Here is a 19,100-nt window from a genome sequence, read left to right as displayed (position 1 = left end):
AATGAGAAGCCCGTGCACCACAATGAAGGATAGCCCCCGCTCACCACAACTAGAGAAAGCCCGTGCACAGCAACAAAGACCCAATGCAGCCAAAAATAAATTAAAAAAGAAAAAAAAAAAAAAAAAGACTGTATTATATTCCTAGAGCTGTCGTAACGAAGTACTACAAACTGGGTGGCTTTAAACAACAGAAATTTATCATCTCACAGTTCCAGAGGCTAGAAGCCTGAAATCAAGGTGTTGGCAGGGCCATGCTTTCTCAAGACTGTAGGACCAACGTGTTCCACGCTTTCTCGCGGCCTCTGGGGTTACCTGCAATCCTTGGCTACAGCTGCATCCCTTCAATCCCTGCCTCTGTCGTCACACGGCCTTCTTCTCCCTGTGTGTTTCTATCTCCACCTCTTTTTAGAAGGACACCGGTCGTATTGAATTAAGGCCCACCCTAATGATCTCATCTTAACTTGATGGCATCAGCAAAGACCCTATTTCCAAATAAGGTCACATTCACAAATACTGGGAGTTAGGACTCCATATCTATATCTTTTGGGGGGACACCACTCAGTGCATAACATAGACCCTTCAACTTCCCATTCTTTATCTCATGAATGATTAAAGCTGTTTGTTCCCCTGAAAGTAGCTAGACATAGGGAAAAAAAAAAAAAAAATTTCCAATGCAGACAACTGACTGAGGCTTCCCCTGCTTACAAAAGAACTCCAGCTATCAATCACCCCATCTGCAATGCTCTTACCCCTCCCTGTAAAAGTCCACTTGGCAATTCCACGCTGGTCTTTGGATCTGGGATACTCTCTCTACTGTGGCAGGCTGGATATATCCAACTCCTTGCTTGTTCAGTTTTTGTCTTTGACAGTGGGTAGGGTGTCACAGTCAAATTCTCTCATGTATTGTGAGTAACAACTGACAGGGGGGCCGCGGCAGGGAGGGCTGATAGTAGATGCTTGGTGGCACATGCCGTAGAGAATACCGTGGTGCTCGGCCCGACGCCCCCCGCAGGACCACTGCACTCAACGCCCTCCTTGCTGAGAACATCAGCTGCCGACAGCTCCCACGGTCAGCTGAGGTGAGTCTCTGGCTGGGAATTGCTTCAGCTTAGTCACCATTTGGACTTCAAAGCCTAGACAGACTAATATATTTGTGGATTCTCACTTCCAACTATAGGAGTTTTCCTCCTCCACCCTCCAGCAAATACAAAAAGGGAGCCAGGCCTGGTGTTGCCTCTCTCATGTGCTTTTGTGTTGCAGGGAGCAGAAGTTGAGAGGCACCCAGGGGTTAACACTCCCTTCCCCCATCTGGACTTCTGTGTCCAAGACCCATGACTCATTGAAGCAAATAGGCTGAAGGGTCCCAAGGCAAAGGAGTGGGGCTGGGCAGGGCATCTGGAAGCAGCCATATCAAAAGCAGCTGGTATCTCTTTCCAAAAGAGCCTGGAAAGGAGACAAAGTTTTACAGCCTCTTAAGAAGAAATACCAGAGTTGGCTCAGGGATGCTGAAGAGACCAAACACTAAGAGAGGAGGCCTTGCCAACAGTAGCCAAAGACGGCATGCAAATGCTTGACAGGGAACCAGGAAAGCATCCCGCCTTCAAGTGGACCATGTAAGTTTGAACAGCGAGGATCTTGGTCACCATAAGGACGGGTTATAGACCAGAGGCCCTGCAGCCATCCCCGCTGCCCTGATCCTTGTGTACCTGCACGGAAATGGAACAATATTCCAAATAGGACTGAGATCTGATTTCTCACCCTCTAAAGAGTTAAAGCTCTCAGTCAGAAGAAATTTGGTTTGTAAAAACAAGACATTTCTAGCCCCCTGTGAATCAAAATTTTAACTGCTATAGAGGCAAATACAAGTCAGCCCAACAGCAGTATATAAATAAGACAGCTACCAATTGCCTTTTTTTTGCAGTGGTGCCCCCCAAGCTCCAGCTCAGAGGTCATGATTAAAGCTCTCTGGAATCCATGGTTCAGGGAAGCACGGTGGGTCACCTCTCCCAATACCCTGACAACAAATATTCCTCCTCTCTCCTCCTTGCTCCTTATTTGTTTTGTGAACGATACCTTAAACTACCATCTCTGGGTCTGAGTTGACTTAAGTCCAGTTACACAAGTAGAGGCTCAGTGGGTCTTTCCTGCCCCCATGCGGAGTAGGGAAAAGGACTGGAGTGGCCCTCCTTCCCGAGAGCCCCTCATGAGAACGTTATGAGAAGACAGACTCTCAAATGCATGTGGCAACAACAAACCAATTTGCAGGTGTCGCGGAGAAAGGCTGGTTGGCTGCAGGAGAGGAGGAGGGGGTTTTGGAGAGAATAAGCCCCTTCCCAGCAAGCATGCTTGAGTAGTGGGACAGTCCTTCTTCTGTTGTTTATTTGCTCTCAAAAACACTGAAGGTCTATTTCAAGGCTTTCACAGCGGGTGCCTGCCTTCCTCACATGGTTGTCACCTGCTGTACTCCCCCCTCCTGCTAGCCCAAGTCACTGAGACAATTCAGGCCCCACCCACCCATGACTCCCCCCTCCCCCTCTGTCTCCTGAACTCCGCTTCCTGGTGCCCCCATCTGCCTGTAATCGGTGGAGCATCCTTGTGGGGTGCTGGGGGAAACGCCCTGGGACGGAGCTCTGTGTCACCCCCCTTTCGTGACCCTGGAAGCATCTTAGGACAACAGTTCCCACACTGTCCAGCCACTCTATTCTAAGAAGAGTGTCATTGGGATCATTTAGACTCACCTTGCAGGCACTGGAAAGTCCGACTCCATATAAATCAAAATCCAATCTCACATGCAGCGGAAAGTCTCTCCCCTTCTCCCAGCTCAGGCCTGACCTGCAGCCTGAGACAGAAAGAGCGTGGTTGTCCCTTTGCGCCCCCTCTCCTCCCTCTATCTCTCTCTCCGGGTCTCCCTCCCTCCTCAAGAGTTGGAGTCAGCAAGAGGCCTGAGAGAAGGGGCGCATTCTGACCTAACTGGGGCTGTTCCCCTTCACCAGCAACGCCCTCCATGTGACTGAGGCTGCATGACCCCAGGGGGCCTCCATGTGGTACAATGCCCGGACAAGAAGGACGTCTCCCTGCTGACTTGCCCCTTCATTCACCCCATAGCTTTTCACAGCTGAGAGCCCTCACCTGGCCAGCCACCCTCTTCAACCAGATGCTCTGTTCCACAGCATCCACTTGGTCCACGGGAAACTCACCAATCCTTGGCAGGCTAAGCGGTGCAGAGGTAGGCAGCCCATAGCCCTGACAACACAGACTGGCCCCACTCACCTCCATCTTCCAGATTTCCCCTGCAAGCAGTAGGTACCAGTCTATAAGCTCAAAATTCCTTCTCTCACCCAAGGTCTTGTGTCAAGTTCTCCCAAGAACTCCCCTCCATGCTCTGTTCTATGGGAAGCCCCAGAGCAGCCTCACAGCTTCAAGGCTCTTCTCTCTTGTCTTAGGAGAAGTGGGGGGGAGCGTCTGGGGAGCACAGAAGTGTGGAGTGGGGAGCGAGGATCGTAGGATGACCTGGCCACCTCCGAGAAGGCCCTGCCTAGGTCTGGCAACTCCTTGGCCAGATCTGCAGACCATGGGAGTGATTGGGTCATGTCGTTTTCAGCTTTGAGGCGTCTGTAGAAAATCTGAAACAAGAAAAGTTTTGCAAGTGATCCTGCTACATATTCATATTCCTAATCCTTCAAAGCCCCACGCCAACCCTCAGCCCTTCCCGGAAACCTTTCTGCTCTGACAACTCCGCCCTTCACCGAGAACTCCTTTTTTCTGGAACATTCCATGCTCTTAATGTCAGAACAACACATTCTGAAGAGTAAATATATTCTGTCTCATGTTGGTCTCTTGTTGTTCTTCCATGTTGGTCCCAATAGCATGGCAGACTTTTTGAAGGTAGAGACTACGCTTTATACTTATTTTGTATCCCCTATGGCTTTTACCAGTTAGCTGCCAACATAAAGGTGTTCAATACATATTTGAAGTGAGTTGAATTGAATTTTCAATCAGACACCCACTGGATGGAGACAGCTTTGGTGTGGTTAGGGGTGCAGTGTGCAGGGCACAATGTTTCTTTCTGAAGTTTACATGTTGTAAAATGGAACAGGAACATTGTAAAAACAACATATGCGGCTGCTCCTTGGATTCAGATAATGTTGTTTATACATCTCGGAGAATAACCACCTGGGCTCAGGATCCAAGGTATTGGAACCATGTGCATAGACAGCCCTGGGCATTGAGACTGTGAGAGGGGAGTGATGGAGAGAGCTGGGATACGAACCCCTTTCCCACCTCATCTTAAACCCACTCCCACCCACGTTTAGTGGCTAGACAGGGAGTGGTGGAGACTCAGATAGGGCAGGAAATTCCTGTGGGACCAGGTTGCATGGGTTAGGCAGGCATGCCTCCTTCTCTTCTCTTCTCTCTTCTCCTGTCCTTTCTTCTCCTCCCTCTCTCTCACACACACAGTGGCTTGCACAGGCTCACAGTGCAGTAAGAGGGAGTTACCCACCAAAATGTAAGTAAACAATAGGGTCTGAGCTAGCTCCCCTGTTCCCTAACCTTTGCACACTTTCTTCACCAACAGGGAATTTTTTTCAAGAAAGATTGCAATACTGTTCAACGCATCCAAGTGTGCTTCAATACTTGTAACTTTAATCTGTCTATCTTGGATTAGTAAAAGAGGAACCCACGGTCTTGGGCTCCACCCACTAACAAATTCAGAAACACTTTCCTAACATTAACAGCCAAAATGACATGACTGCAGCCTCACAGGTGAGAGCAGAAAATCCAGATTTAATGCATTCTACCCCCCTTTCCTATATAGCCATGGAAACCCTAAGGTGTGTGCTATCGTTTGCTTCCGAAGCTGGTGGAGTTCAGGGTCCTCAGCCTCACAGGCATTCCATCTCTTCCCTTGAACCTGGGAACACATCTGCATTTCATCTGCTCGCCTGCTCTTCCAACCCTGCAAGGTGACAGTGGCCATGCTGTCCTGGACCTATTGGGGTAGGAGGTCTTGCTAACACTGCCAATCAGGTGTCTTCCCCTAACTGCCCTCCCAAAACTTCTGCCAGGATTCTGAAAGTTACTTTGGGGTGATAACGATACAGTATGAAAGTTAAATTAATTTAGTAGCTGCTGTGAATCATTCATACTTGACCTGTCATTCTTAAATAGTAGCCAAAACAAGTAAGGCCATAAAAAGCTTTGGGAGCTCTCCTGACCACACTCTGAGTCCAGTTTGCATCCTCCGGTCCTACAAAGAAGGGCTCTAAGAGTCGAGATATTTGGGGGTGTGTGAGTTTTATCTCTGCTTGGTCCTGTGGCTGACGACATTGTATTCCCAATGTAATGATTCTTTTCATGTGACAAGGAGTTGGAGACAGGGATGCTGAGCAAAGGAGCCCATATATTCACCATAACTTGCATTACTACAATGAATTGCTACATTACTCACCCTTGCACTGGACATTAATCACAAAAACAAAACTGCAGAGCCAGGGAGTTAGAGAGGCTGTGCTATTTCAACCTGCACCCTGTGCCAGGAGCATGCAGCTACAGTGAAGGGCTGCAAAGCTCCCCCTTCCCACCTGCTTTTAAACCATAATCTCCCGTGGTTTGTGAGGGAAAGTCACAGCAGGGATTGAGACAGAGATGGACTCTTAGTGTCTGTGAGGGCCACCTGTCAGCCAAGGACTCGCCAGTCTCCTGTGGGTCCCAGTGCTTGCCATTCAACTTACCTGTACCAGCTCATGCCTCATTTTGCCGAACTCTTAGGAACACGAAATAGTTAAAATATCCATACTTTGGAATATTACATATCTGGGAAAAAAAGAGAGACAAACTTGTTTATTTTATGTCACCGAAAGAGGTAAATTATTAACGTAAAAAGCAAGTTGCCAGACTTCCCTGGTGGCGCAGTGGTTGAGAATCCGCCTGCCAATGCAGGGGACACGGGTTTGAGCCCTGGTCCGGGAAGATCCCACATGCTGCGGAGCAGCTAAGCCCGTGCGCCACAACTACTGAGCCTGCGCTCTAGAGTCCGTGAGCCACAACTACTGAAGCTCGTGTGCCACAACTACTGAAGCCCGCACGCCTAGAGCCCGTGCTCCACAGCAAAGAGAAGCCACTGCAATGAGAAGCTCACGCACTGCCACGAAGAGTCTAGAGAAAGCCCGTGTGCGGCAACGAAGACCCAACACAGCCAAAAATAAATTAATTTTAAAAAGTAAGTTGCCAAGAGATATATAAATACAATCTAATTTGTCTATGTATATGTTTAAACAAATATATATTCTATTTGCCACCAGCTTATGGGAGACGGGCTCAAATTTGAATCTAAGTAGACTTACAGAAGATGAAGACATAAATATATCTAGAATAACTGAGCTTGGGACTAGGATATCCCTTTAGTGTGACTTCCTGAATTGCCTCCCCAGCCCCAGTTGTGCCACAGTTCTGGGATCTTATTTAAGTCAGGGAAATGAAGTGGGGAAAGGGGTGGAAGTTGGTCATCAGGCACCTGTCCACACTGACTCCACATGCCATCAATGTTCTTGCAGTCGTGGTCCCTTCGGCTCCAGAGACTTGCTATTCCAAGGGCAAGGGACCCTTTGACCTGAATCCCCATCCTTCTGTCCTGGCACATCTTGCAGTCCCTTCTCTCTGGTTCTTTCCAAACCCCTACCTCTCTGCTGGGGAACAGGGCCTGGTTTCCCAGTGCTCTAGCACAAATCCCTCCCCCACCTCCTTTTTGGTCTGAAGAAAAATCTTTCCCTTAGAAGTAAACTATTATATAAAGACAGTGCAAAGTTAAAAAGAAAAAGTATGGAGACTATCCCACCCCTCCAGTTAAAGGCAAACAATGGTACTTTGCTCTTGCTTTACCTAGATCATCTTCAAAAACTATAAAAATGTAATAGACAGCTTAAAAAAACTGACTTTTAACAGATGTTCAAAAACTTGTTAGTGTTTGAAAAAAATGCTTAAACAAAGGAAAATGTATTTCATATCGAACAAGTTTGAAGAGCCCTGTATTGCAGCATTCTGCAAAATAAACAGAACAAAAAGTTGGTCTTGTTGTTTTATTTTTAAAAAAATACTTTTATAATTTTTTAAATGTTAAATTCTTATAAAATGAGATAGAGTTTACATACCATAAAATTCACCCATTTTATATACACAATTTTATAATTTTCAATAAAGTTACCAAATTGTTCTACCATCACCACAATCCAGTTCTGGATTTCCATCACCCCAGTAAGATTCCTTGGAACATTTGCAATCACTCCCAGTTGCCACTTTCAGCTCTAGGCAACCCCAGAACTCCCCCCAGAAGTACACCCGTTCTTTTCTTTTCTTCTACTGACTCTGTAAACTCTCCAGGTTCTACCAGAGGCTTGGGTTTTGACAACAAAACCCAGGAATTCTGCACAGGTTACTTCACATTCCAACTTGCCACTCATCTAAGATATTGAGAACTAACCTGACAAATTGCTTGAATGGCAGAGAAGAAAGGAGAAAACAAGCAAAGAAAAAAATATTTATTTTTGTGAGTGCTTACGGGACTAAAATTAGGGGAAGGATGAAAGGTTATTTTGACTTCTTGATCTATGTGCTTCTTGGATTAATTTTAAACTTAAAAAATAAAGAATATAAAATATGGTGTTTTTTTACTAAGAATGAAAAAATATCCCCTGTTTCCATTGGAATAGTCAGGAAACTGAGTATTCTATTAGTTTTTAAAGCTTGACTGATGTATTTTTAAGGGAATAATTATTTTCCTAAAATTATTCTCATGAGAAGTAAAAACAAAAAACCTACAAGCATGATAGAAAATCATAGGAGAATTTGGAAATTGCAAATTTAAAAAAAAGGTCTTCAGAAACTACAGAAATCTCTTTATGTTCATTACATCTATGAAAGAATATGAATTTGGGGATGTCATTTGTTGCTGGGGTCCCTTTCCTCAAAGCTTGCTATTTCCAAAGCACGGGTAGTAATGCCGATCACCATTGTGTGGAAAAGCCTGAGTAGTTGTCATACACCAAGCACTGTTTAAAGCTCTTAACATACGAGTTTATTTAATCCTCCCAATAACTTTAAGAGATGGGTGTTATAATTATCATCATTTTACAGTTTAGAAAAATTATTATAATTAATCCCTGAAGTTTTCCATGCTGAGCTGGAGTTTCAGCACCATCTGGGTGGACAGCATCCTCCCTCCCCCCCGCCACCCCCCCCACACACAGTCCTTTGCCTGCCTCCACCTTGAAATCTGTTATTTTCTAACGGGGAAAGGGGGGAATGATTGAGAAAGAGAAGGAGAAGGAGGGGAGAAAGAAGAGATAATTTGGGGATGAAGTTTGCCTGAAGAAGGTTGCTGGTGGCTGCCCACACATGGTCCCTCAGACTGGTACTGAGTTATATTTACTGGAAGGTGAAGCCCAGATGCTGGAGGACCTGATGTAACCGGAGTCTTTCTGGGGGGCTCCGGGCACCAGCAGAATAGGAAACCGGTGACTCAGCCTCAAGGGAAGCTTTTCTCTTTTCACCTGAGCACATAGCCCAGCCCTAGTTCTTTCAAGACCACTGAGAATCAGTGCAGAGAAAGGTGAGCCTAGGAGCTGTGTCCCGGAGACTTCAGATCTGATGTTTTATGGGTACCCTGAAGGAGACCTCTGTTCGTGTGGTACAAAACAAAGGCTCCAATGCACAGAAGAAGAGATCCTCTGTGAACAGGAGGTGAGCACTATTGATGTGGCTCCTCTGTAGTCTGGTAAGGATGACATTCGAACTACTGTCTTTACCTTCAGTTCTGAGCTCCACTCTGTAAGCAGAATATTGAAAACTGAAGTATGAAAACCGGAGTGTGGAAAACTGTTAGAGGTGACCAAGCTGAGAGAATATCCAATTGAGAGACAACCAAAGGCACTTGGGACCTTCAACCTAGAAAAGAGAAGAGCTGGTAACTCTCTGTTAATAGTTAAAGGGCTGGGTGGAAAATGAATTCAGTGTTGTTACCAACTCCAGAGAAGAAATGGGGTCTTTGGAAGAATTTATGAGAAGACAGTTTTCAACTCAGGATGAAAAAATTAGTTATAATAATTCCAGCTGTCCAAAAAAGGAATAGGCTGCCCATCCCTGGCTGTGTTGAAACCATAAGAAAATAGCTCTATGTCCGTGATGACCTAGATGTGATTACACATTGCCTGTGAGATGGATTGGATAACTGACCTCTGTTTCCAATGCTGGATTTCAAATCTGAATATGTCAAAATCGTTTTTCCTGATTCTTAAAGATTCTGATTCAGGGTTTTGTCTTTTCCTATCTATCGAAGCCATTGATTACATCGATCCTTAAAATCCCTCCACATAGACTAAGCATAATGAAGAATAGGGTGTCATCACAAAGAGAGCCCTGAAACAGACAATTAATAATCCGGGTTTTGCTTCAAAGTGTTCCACAGAGTTACTATGTGAACTTGAGAAAACCACTTGGGTTTTCTGAGCATCAGTTTCTTCATCTATAAAATGGGTATCATTGTTAAGAAAACTCCTCAGGAATAGATCAAATGAAGTCCCAGCCATTGGAGCATTCTGAGTGTTCTCCAAAAGGCAGCACTAGCCTTTGGCAAGTTGGGGAGACAGGTCCCCCCTTGGTTCTCTCACTTGTTTCTTTCCACAGTCATTTCCACACTTCATTTAAGTCTTTCCTCTCAGAATCCTACACCCGGTTGCCTCCGCTTTTCCCTTAAAACAGAGGAAAACAATCTGGAAACAAATCCTTCAGAGAAAGACATTAGAGACTTTAGCGTGATTATCCTTGTAGAAAAGTTAAGATTTTAAAACAAACAAACAAACATTCTTAAGAGAAGACAATGCTGAACTGAACCCAGTGACTAGGATCGCAAACTCCATCGCACCCAAATATAGGGCTTTAGATTTGGATAGAGGAATTTTCCCAGCACGGCTCAAATCATCCAGGTAGGTAGCTTAAAAATAAAATAATGTGGAGCCCAGAGATTTTTATTTTCTTCCTCACCAAAGGGACAGCCCATCTGAAGCCCGTTCCCCACCCCAAGTGTTTGTGATTGCTTTCTGGTAAGATGATGTCATCTATTCGCTGTGGACACCTGCCCTTACAGGCAGTGGAACTTAATGCAGTGTCACATTCACTGTGGAGGAAAAAGAGTCCTAAGAGCCAGAAGACTGAGCTCGGTTGGAATGTCAAGCACACCAGTTTCTGGTGGCATGACCCTAGGCAAGTTCCATAATTTCTCGGATCCTGTCTTTTTCTCTTTGTGAGATGGAAGTGACATTATATGAGGATTAAAGTACCAGACTAATGGTTAAGCACTTACCAGATTCACTCAACAATAGGTACTGACTAAGGATTGTGGTTGGTGTCTGGCATTCTGGGGTTCTGTGCTATCATTAATTGCCAAAATAACAGTATTTTATTGGTGACATGCCAAAAACTTTAATTTTTTTTATTAAAAAAATTAATCTGCAATATATCTGGAAAGTGATATAGGGCATTAAATTTTTAATTTGAATAATTTAGAAAGCATTTTTCTTTCCCTCTGTAAGTAGAAGAAAATGACAATAAGCAAAGCAAAAGTTCTACTGCAAAAAGTCCCACCCTGGACCAAAGACTTGCTATATTAACGGAATATGTACATGATGGTGTTAAAATGACCCAATCAGAAAATTGGTGGAAGATCTAAATAGACATTTCTCCAAAGAATACATACAGATGGCCAAGAGGCACATGAAAAAATGCTCAACATCACCAATTATTAGAGAAACACAGATCAAAACTACAATGAGTTATCACCTTACACTGGTCAGGATGGCCATCATCAAAAAATCTACAAACAGTAAATGCTGGGGAGGGTGTGGAGAAAAGGGAACCCTCTTGCACTGTTGGTGGGAATGTAAATTGATACACCCACTATGGAGAACAGTAAGGAGGTTCCTTGAGAAACTAAAAATAGAGCTACCGTATGATCCAGCAATCCCACGCCTGGGCATATATCTGAGAAAACTATAATTTGGAAAGCTACATGCACCTCTATGTTCATGGCAGCACTATTCACAATAGCCAAGGCATGAAACAACCTAAATGTCCATTGACAGAGGAATGGATAAAGAAGATGTGGTACATATATACAATGGAATGTTACTCAGCCATAAAAAAGAATGAAATAATGCCATCTGCAGCAACATGGATGGACCTAGAGATTGTCATACTGAGTAAAGTAAGACAGAGACAAACATCATATGGTGTTGCTTATATGTGGAGTCTAAAAACATGGTACAAATGAGCTTATTTACAGAACAGAAACAGAGTCACAGATGTAAAGGACAAACTTACAGTTGCCGGGGTGGGGGGGAAGGGGGAGGAGGGATAATTTGGGAGATTGAGATTGACATATACACACTACTATGTATAAATTAGATAACTAATAAGGACCTACTGTATAGCACAGGGAACTCTACTCAGTACTCTGTAATGACCTATATGTGAAAAGAATCTAAAAAAGAGTGGATATATGTATATGTAAAACTGATTCACTTAGCTGTAAGCAGAAACTAGCACGACATTGTAAATCAACTATACATCAATAAAAAAATTAATTTAAAAAATGGATACAGTTTTTAAATGTAAGTGGAAACTGAAGTGGAAACTCCTCTGAACATGATGATGTAAATAAAACAAGGGAAAGCCAGCGCAGCCCTCTTGGAAACAAACTTCAGCTTGGTAGAAATTAAAAAGAGTATATTTCCTAAACAAGAAAAATTCAAAAAAGATATCAACATGTTTAATGAAGGGAAGAAATTCTTCGAAGATGAAGAATCAGAAGAAAATATCTGGAGTCAGCTTGTAACTATTTCCTCTCCACTCTCCCACCCACTGGAGTGTCAAAAGGGCCATTCATGAGCTGGAAAATTCTGCAAAAAACTCACTTGTCAATGACTCAATGATGACACAATGATTACACTTCTTTTTTTAAATGTACTTTAAAAAAATATTTTAATCATTTAATTTTTAATTATAAAATTAAATTTTCTTACTTTGTATGTCTTTTTGTTTCCTTTTTAATACTAATTCTGGTTCCTTTTCAATACAACTTCATTGCATTCATTTCATCTGCTAATAACTTAGAATGGAAATGTTTATTATTTACATTTATTGTATTTATACTTTATGTTTTATAATATATTTACATATTTTCATACTTGAAACCATTACATATTTGGTTTTAAAGCTATTTTGTATTTTCTGAATTCTGAGTATTTTTATATAACACGATGTTAAAGATATTTAACAATTACATAAAATGAAGATTGCGATCCTCGTGTTGATCTTCCATCTTGGTGTTACATCATTATTATCTGCCTTTATGCGCCAGGCACTGTGTAAATACGGGAAGACAAGAATGAGCAAGACTCTTAAGAGACATACGCTGTGAACACATGGTCAGTTTCTTCTTCTTTCTCAGACTTTCAAAAATATATATAAATTACTGTCAATTGAGACTTAAAGGTTATTATAAGAATTATCGCAGGGCTTCCCTGGTGGTGCAGTGGTTGAGAGTCCGCCTGCCAATGCAGGGGACACGGGTTCGTGCCCCGGTCCGAGAAGATCCCACATGCCGGAGAGCGGCTGGGCCCGTGAGCCATGGCCACTGGGCCTGCGTGTCCGGAGCCTGTGCTCCGCAACGGGAGAGGCCAGAACAGTGAGAGGCCCACGTACCACAAAAAAAAAAAAAGAAAAAGAAAAAAAAGAATTATCCCAATGGATGTGCTCTGCAGAGCCATGGGCAGGTTTCAGATGTGTAGTCCCCTTTCTCCCCACTGCAAACATCTCATGTTTTCTGGTTTTTGAGGTGGTGTTGAAAAGCACTGGATTCTTCCAAAATTATCTGTTTTTCTTTTCAATTATGAATAGGTATCTGGCATTGGAACAATTAGGAGATCTTAAGAGAGTAACATTTAAGAGATCTTGGTGAAATTCATAGAAAAAGGCATGCTGGAAACACCAGGGTTACCAATGGAGAGAGAAGACAAAAGAAGAGATGCTGAATCTCCTTGGCAATCAGAGCTAGAGGTGACCATCAGGTGGACAGTTTTCATACATTTGGATTTGGATTTTTTTTCCCTTGGGAGAGTGACTTTGGTTATCCAGCAAAATGGTCTGGATAGTTTAAGGAGAAAGCAGCATAAAGGAATGTAGATGATAAGGGGTAAAGCACGAAGTGGAGGTGGAAATCAGAGGCACATTGAAAGGAGTCTTTAGATCACTTTTTCATTAAAGCTGCTGATTATTTTCCCAGTTTATAACAAGTGCAACAACAACAAATAGACACAAAAAATCCAACAACAATGCTGTGAAGAGCATGTAACACCAAACCAAATGGACCTCAGCCCATTCCTAACTCTGCAGACAGGAGTCACCCCCTCCCCATGAAACATTAAGTTTAGTAAAACAACAAAGAAGCAGAAGAACTAATTATGAAAAGAGGATTAAGGAAAAATATAAATTAAAGAATTTTAAATGCATTTCTATTTTTTTTCCAGCAATTATAGTAACATCAATGAGATCCACGGACTGCTTCCCAGATTATTTACCAAGCAGGGTTGGAGAATTTTCTTTAATTAATAAAAAAGAATGGTTTTTAATCAACATATCAAAGTGGAGCTATAAATAAGTACTAGAACACCTATTTTCTTTGAATTTAAAAGTTAATCTCTTTAAACGTAATTCTACATTATTTGTTATCTTGGACACGTTCCTTTGTAGGGAAAAATATAAACACCTCAAATTATCATGAATTCTAAGTCTGATCAGATCCAAGTTCATGGAATTGCAACCACACACCCCAGACTTGGACTTGAACCCAATCGCACCTCAGATGGGAGGCGGAGCCACACTCTCTGGCTTAGGAGGCGACTCGAACCCACAGTCTCCCAGTTGAAACCACACACCTGGTCTCAGGACTTAATGAAGCTCAGCTTCTTTATGTCTCAGCACAGAAGAAATTCACCAAGAGGCACAGTGATAGGCAAGAAGTAGATTTATTAACATCCTTCGTAAAGATGTTGCAGGAAAACGGGGCCCAAGAGGATGGTCATGTCCCCGGTCTCAGGTGAGTCCCTGGGGTGGGCCACCAAGTGAGGGTCCTTGGCTTCTCACAGGAAAGAATTCAAGAGCGAGCCATAGTAAGGTGAAAGCAGAGATACATGTTATCCATGGGCAACAGTGACCTTAGGAGAAACACACTCCCCAGAGTGTGGGCCTTCTCAGAAGGTGAGAGCGCCCGAGGTGTTGGGGGCGGTTAGTATTTATGGGCTGAGTAATTTCATGGACTAATGAATGGAAGGATTATTCCAACGATTCTGGAGAAGGGGCGGAGATTTCCAGGAATTGGGGCACCACCCACTTTTTGGCTTTTTATGATTGGCCTCAGGGCGCCTGTGGGTGTGTCACTTAGCTAATTGTATTACAATGAGCATATAATGAGGCTCAAGGTCCACTGGAAGTCAAATCTTCTGCCATCATGGGCCTAATGGATTCTAACCAGTTTTTGCCATATCCTCAATGGCTCTGTCATTTTTTTAAAGGTTGTGCCCTGCTCCCTTCCCTCCTGTCTCAGAATCAATACCAAAAACCTCCTTTACTAAATGTGGTTCCAAAAGAGTTTACTGATATCATGAGATTAAGGTTGTTTTTATATCCTAGCAACACAAGGAGATACACTGTGATTCAAGCCCACATAAACAAAATCTTCTTTTCACTCATTCAATAAGCCAATATTTTTTGAGCACCCGCTATGTGACAGGACCTTCACGGGGTTTACATTTTACCTGGAGAAACAAACAATAACAAGTCAGGGATTAAATATATAGTATATCAAATAGTGATACATTCTGTGGAGAAAAGTAAAGGGTTAACATTTTTAATCTATAATAGAATGATTGGGGAAGGAAGACCTCATTCATAAAGTGACATTTAAGCAGAAGCCTGAAGGAGATGAGGGAACAAGATATATGAAAAGTATGTAGTGAAACTGCCTTCTCGCAGGTGCAAAGGCCATGAGGCAGAGTGGGCTGGATTTATTTAAGGAAGCTAATGTGGCTGAGGAAGCATGCAGTGGACATGAACACTCACTGCCCAGGGGACCAGCAGACAGCCTCTAGTAGTCAGCTCCTTCAAGGTGTGCCTCAGCTACAGAGAGCAACCTTGCACCAGGTCCCTTCTCATGGCAGTACTCATCCAATGGCTGGTGAGGCAGGTATAAAGGTCTTTGGTATTTGGGCCTCACGAGAGGCACCTCCAGCAGGCCATGTATTCTCCCAACCTCCTTGAAGTGTTCCCTGCAGCTTTGCTGGGCTGCTTCACATTTTGACTTCTCTCTCTTTTCCCCATCCTACTTCAGCTCACTTCTTTCCACAGCTGTTAAGCCCTAATGAATAGCCAGACCAACTCTGTCTCCAGTGCTTCTGGAAAACCCAGCCTGCCACAAAGAGTGAGCCAGGGGAAGGGTAGCTGGAGAGAAGTTCAGGAAGTCATCTGGGACCTTGACTTTTGTTTTTACTGAGTGAGACGAGGGCTTTGTGGTGTTTGGAGCAGAGAGCTGGCTTGGTCTGACTTTTCAAAAGGATCCCCTGGCTGCTATATTGTAGAGAGAATGGAAGATGACACGGATAGAATTAGGGAGGGGATAACCCAATCCAGGCGAGAAATAATGGCTTGCAACAGGCAGCAGTGATGGGAAAGGGGCTTGTGAGAAATGGTGGGACTTGGGGTATATTTTGAAGAAAAAGTCCTCAGGACTCACTGATGAAGTGGATGTGCGTGGGAGGGAAAAGTCAAAGGGGACTCCTCTGTTTTGGACTGAGCAACTGGAGAAACAGAGCTGCAGGTCTGCAGACAGGATTACAAGTTTGATTTTGGACATGTGACAGTTGAAATGCCTTTTGGACATCCAAGAATCTAGACTTCTGCAAGAAGTCTGAAATGGAAATAAAATTTTAGGAATTGTCAGCATATGAATAGTATTTAAAGCCATTAGTTGGAGGGAGAGTGGGTGTAGAAAGAGTTAAAAAGACATCCAACGACAAAACCCTGGGACAGTCATCACATTTCACTGTCCCCTTGTGGTCCCAACACCCTTCTCATTACTGTAACAACCATCCCTGCGATAAGCAGGGGTGCTAACAGGAGAAACAGGAGGGTTACATAGTCAACGGGGCCTTCATCTCAATTCTGAGATGCTTATTGTCATAAGCTTTATATTATCTTTCTCTTGAGCTGTCAGTATGGAAAAAATCCATGATTTCTAGCTTCTACTGGACATCTTGGACCTCCTGATGTCCCACTTTGACAGATCAACCAAATGCTCAAAGCACGTAATCAAACTAGGGAAGCTAGGGAAGGTAAGGAGGAAACTTAGTAAGACAAAAGGAACTGCAGGTCAACGTTCTGTTTACCAAATGAGAAAATTCAGGGGGACAGATGGCTGCAACTGTACCTGATGCCGGGAAGCAAAGGGCAGCATTATGAAGGAACACAGTTTGACTCTGGATCCAAGGTACTTCCCTTAAAGCAGCATACCCAGAATAGATCCCCTAATCTTGATTAAAACAACTTGTATCAATCAGGTCACAGTTCAGTTTTGGTTGTCACTAGCAAAGCTTAATTAGTAGATCACCTGGAAATGACGCAACTTTTAATGAGCAAGCAATTAACATTTAGAAAAGTGATCATCGAGCTCTGAAAATCCATTTTTTACACTTATTCATAAAAATAAATTTATAAAAACATAGCCAAGAAGACTGATGGTAGATATACAATTTGTTAAAATTTTATTTCATATTATAGTTGATTTATAATGTTGTGTTCGTTTCAGGTGCACAGCAAAGTGATTCATTTATACATATACATATATCTATTCTTTTTCAAGTTCTTTTCCCATACATGAAAATCCATTTTAATTCAAAGAGAAAAGTATGAATCATACGTATACATGTAAGTTTTTAATAGAAATCTTTCTTTTTCTGATTATGCCTGCATTGGAAAGACAGCTAAAAGCCAGAGGTAAAAAGCACATGCAAAACGAGTAAAAGTTTCTTTAGTTCAGTGCTTTTCAAACATAATATGCAGATGAATTATGTAGAATCTCGTTAAATTGTTAAATTATGTAGAATCTCGTTAAATTGTTCAATTCCTTCTGATTCAGTAGGATCTGGAGTAGGGTCTGGATCTCTGCATTTTTAACAAAGCTCCCAGGTGTGGTGCTGCCTTTGGTCCACAAACCACGCCTCCAGTAGCTAGGCTTTAATTAACATCATCTGATAAGAGGTTCAATGGACCATGTGGCAGAAAAAAGCTCTCCCTGCAGACACAAGCTCGCTGGGAGATCTTAAATATAGGGACACATTCACAGAGACGGATTATGTTTGACTATAAGCGGAAAGATTCTAAGTGAACAATACCTGTTCAAACCTGAGGAAGGCAGAGGGAAAAACCATAAAATTCTACAGAAGAAAAGATCCAGCAAGAGTTGGAAACCATAGATAGTTCTGTTAAAATGGTACCTAATTATGCATAGGTCTTTATATTGCTTTAAAGTTTACAATATCATTTAATTTTTACATCTTATTTAAGGATAATGTTTAGACTAGTATCTTAATAGCTGACTTCAATACCTTTGTTTATTTTTAAAAGAATAATTAGGTGTGATCACATTTTCTATTTTCTCTGGTTCAGTTGCCTCAACAGTTTTCAATCCTGACTGCACATCATCATCTGGAAACTGTAAAATGCTGATTCCCAGGTCCTACCCCTAGAAAATACGATTTCCTTACTCTAAGGATGGGCTATGGGCTTCTGTAGATTTTAAAGTTCCCCAGGTGATTCTAACGTGCAGCCCAGGGTGAGAACCACTGAATTTAACCCAAACTAAGGAAACCTGTGGGCTTCCTGAGACTATACCCCTGGGAACACCACACAGTGGCAGAGTAACGACTTACGGGGACTAACCCTGCACACCCAAATTTATAAAGTTATAGCAAACGGCGTAAAGGATTAACCAAATCCTTTGATCTCGAAAACTTCTGAAAATCTAGTCACTTCTCTTTCCCTTTTCCATTTTTCCAAATCAAAGGTTCCAGACAGATTATCTTTAAGCAGGTTTCAAAAGACGCCCACTGAAATTGAAAAATTTTGGTAGTTTCCAGCAGATAATCAGCATGAAACCTATACGAAGAACTGCTCTTGAAGTGTAAGAATTACCTATTGATCCTATGGTGCTTAAAAATATACAGAAGTGGGACTTCCCTGGTGGCGCAGTGGTTAAGAATCCACCTGCCAATGCAGGGGACACCTGTTCGAGCCCTGGTCCGGGAAGATGCCACATCCCGCAGAGCAACTAGGCCTGTGAGCCACAGCTACTGAGCCTGCGCTCTAGAGCCAGCATGCCACAACTACTGAAGCCGGTGCGCCTAGAGCCTGTGCTCTGCAACAAGAGAAGCCACCAAAAGGAGAAGCCCACGCACCGCGATGAAGAGTAGCCCCTGCTCACCACAACCAGAGAAAGCCCGCGCGCAGCAACAAAGACCCAACGCAGCCAAAAATAAAGAAATTAATTTAAAAAATAATAAAATAAAATAAATATACAGAAGGGGAAAGGGACACAGTCAGCTCCTATCTGATAATATTCAATTCTTTTGTTATTGAGCTGATTTTTTCAGCAGAAATAGTCTAAAAGAGTAGTTTTTTTCTAAGTCTGAGGCTAAAAGTGAAAGGGCAAATTAAAAAATAAACTTCAGACTTGACAGTCCATGTGGACATTGGGAGAGTCCCACAGAGGTGAGTTAGTACAATTTGTCGAAAGATAACAGTACGCTCAAGGTGAACTAACATGATCTCCTTATGAGTCAGTTCACTTCCCTCTACTCTCCAGCCACTGACAGCACCAATAAATCCAACCAACCATTTAAGAAAATGTATTCTGAACAATAGGGAAATTTAGTGAGAATCAGTAAATGGCTCAGGGCAAATCTATGGTACTAATGGGAAAAATCAATCACCTTTGTAAG

This window comes from Phocoena sinus, chromosome 7, assembly GCF_008692025.1.
Source record: "Phocoena sinus isolate mPhoSin1 chromosome 7, mPhoSin1.pri, whole genome shotgun sequence".
Classification (NCBI taxonomy): Eukaryota; Metazoa; Chordata; class Mammalia; order Artiodactyla; family Phocoenidae; genus Phocoena; species Phocoena sinus.
The sequence above is the reverse complement of the archived record's forward strand: the minus strand, read 5'-3'. Positions refer to the sequence as shown.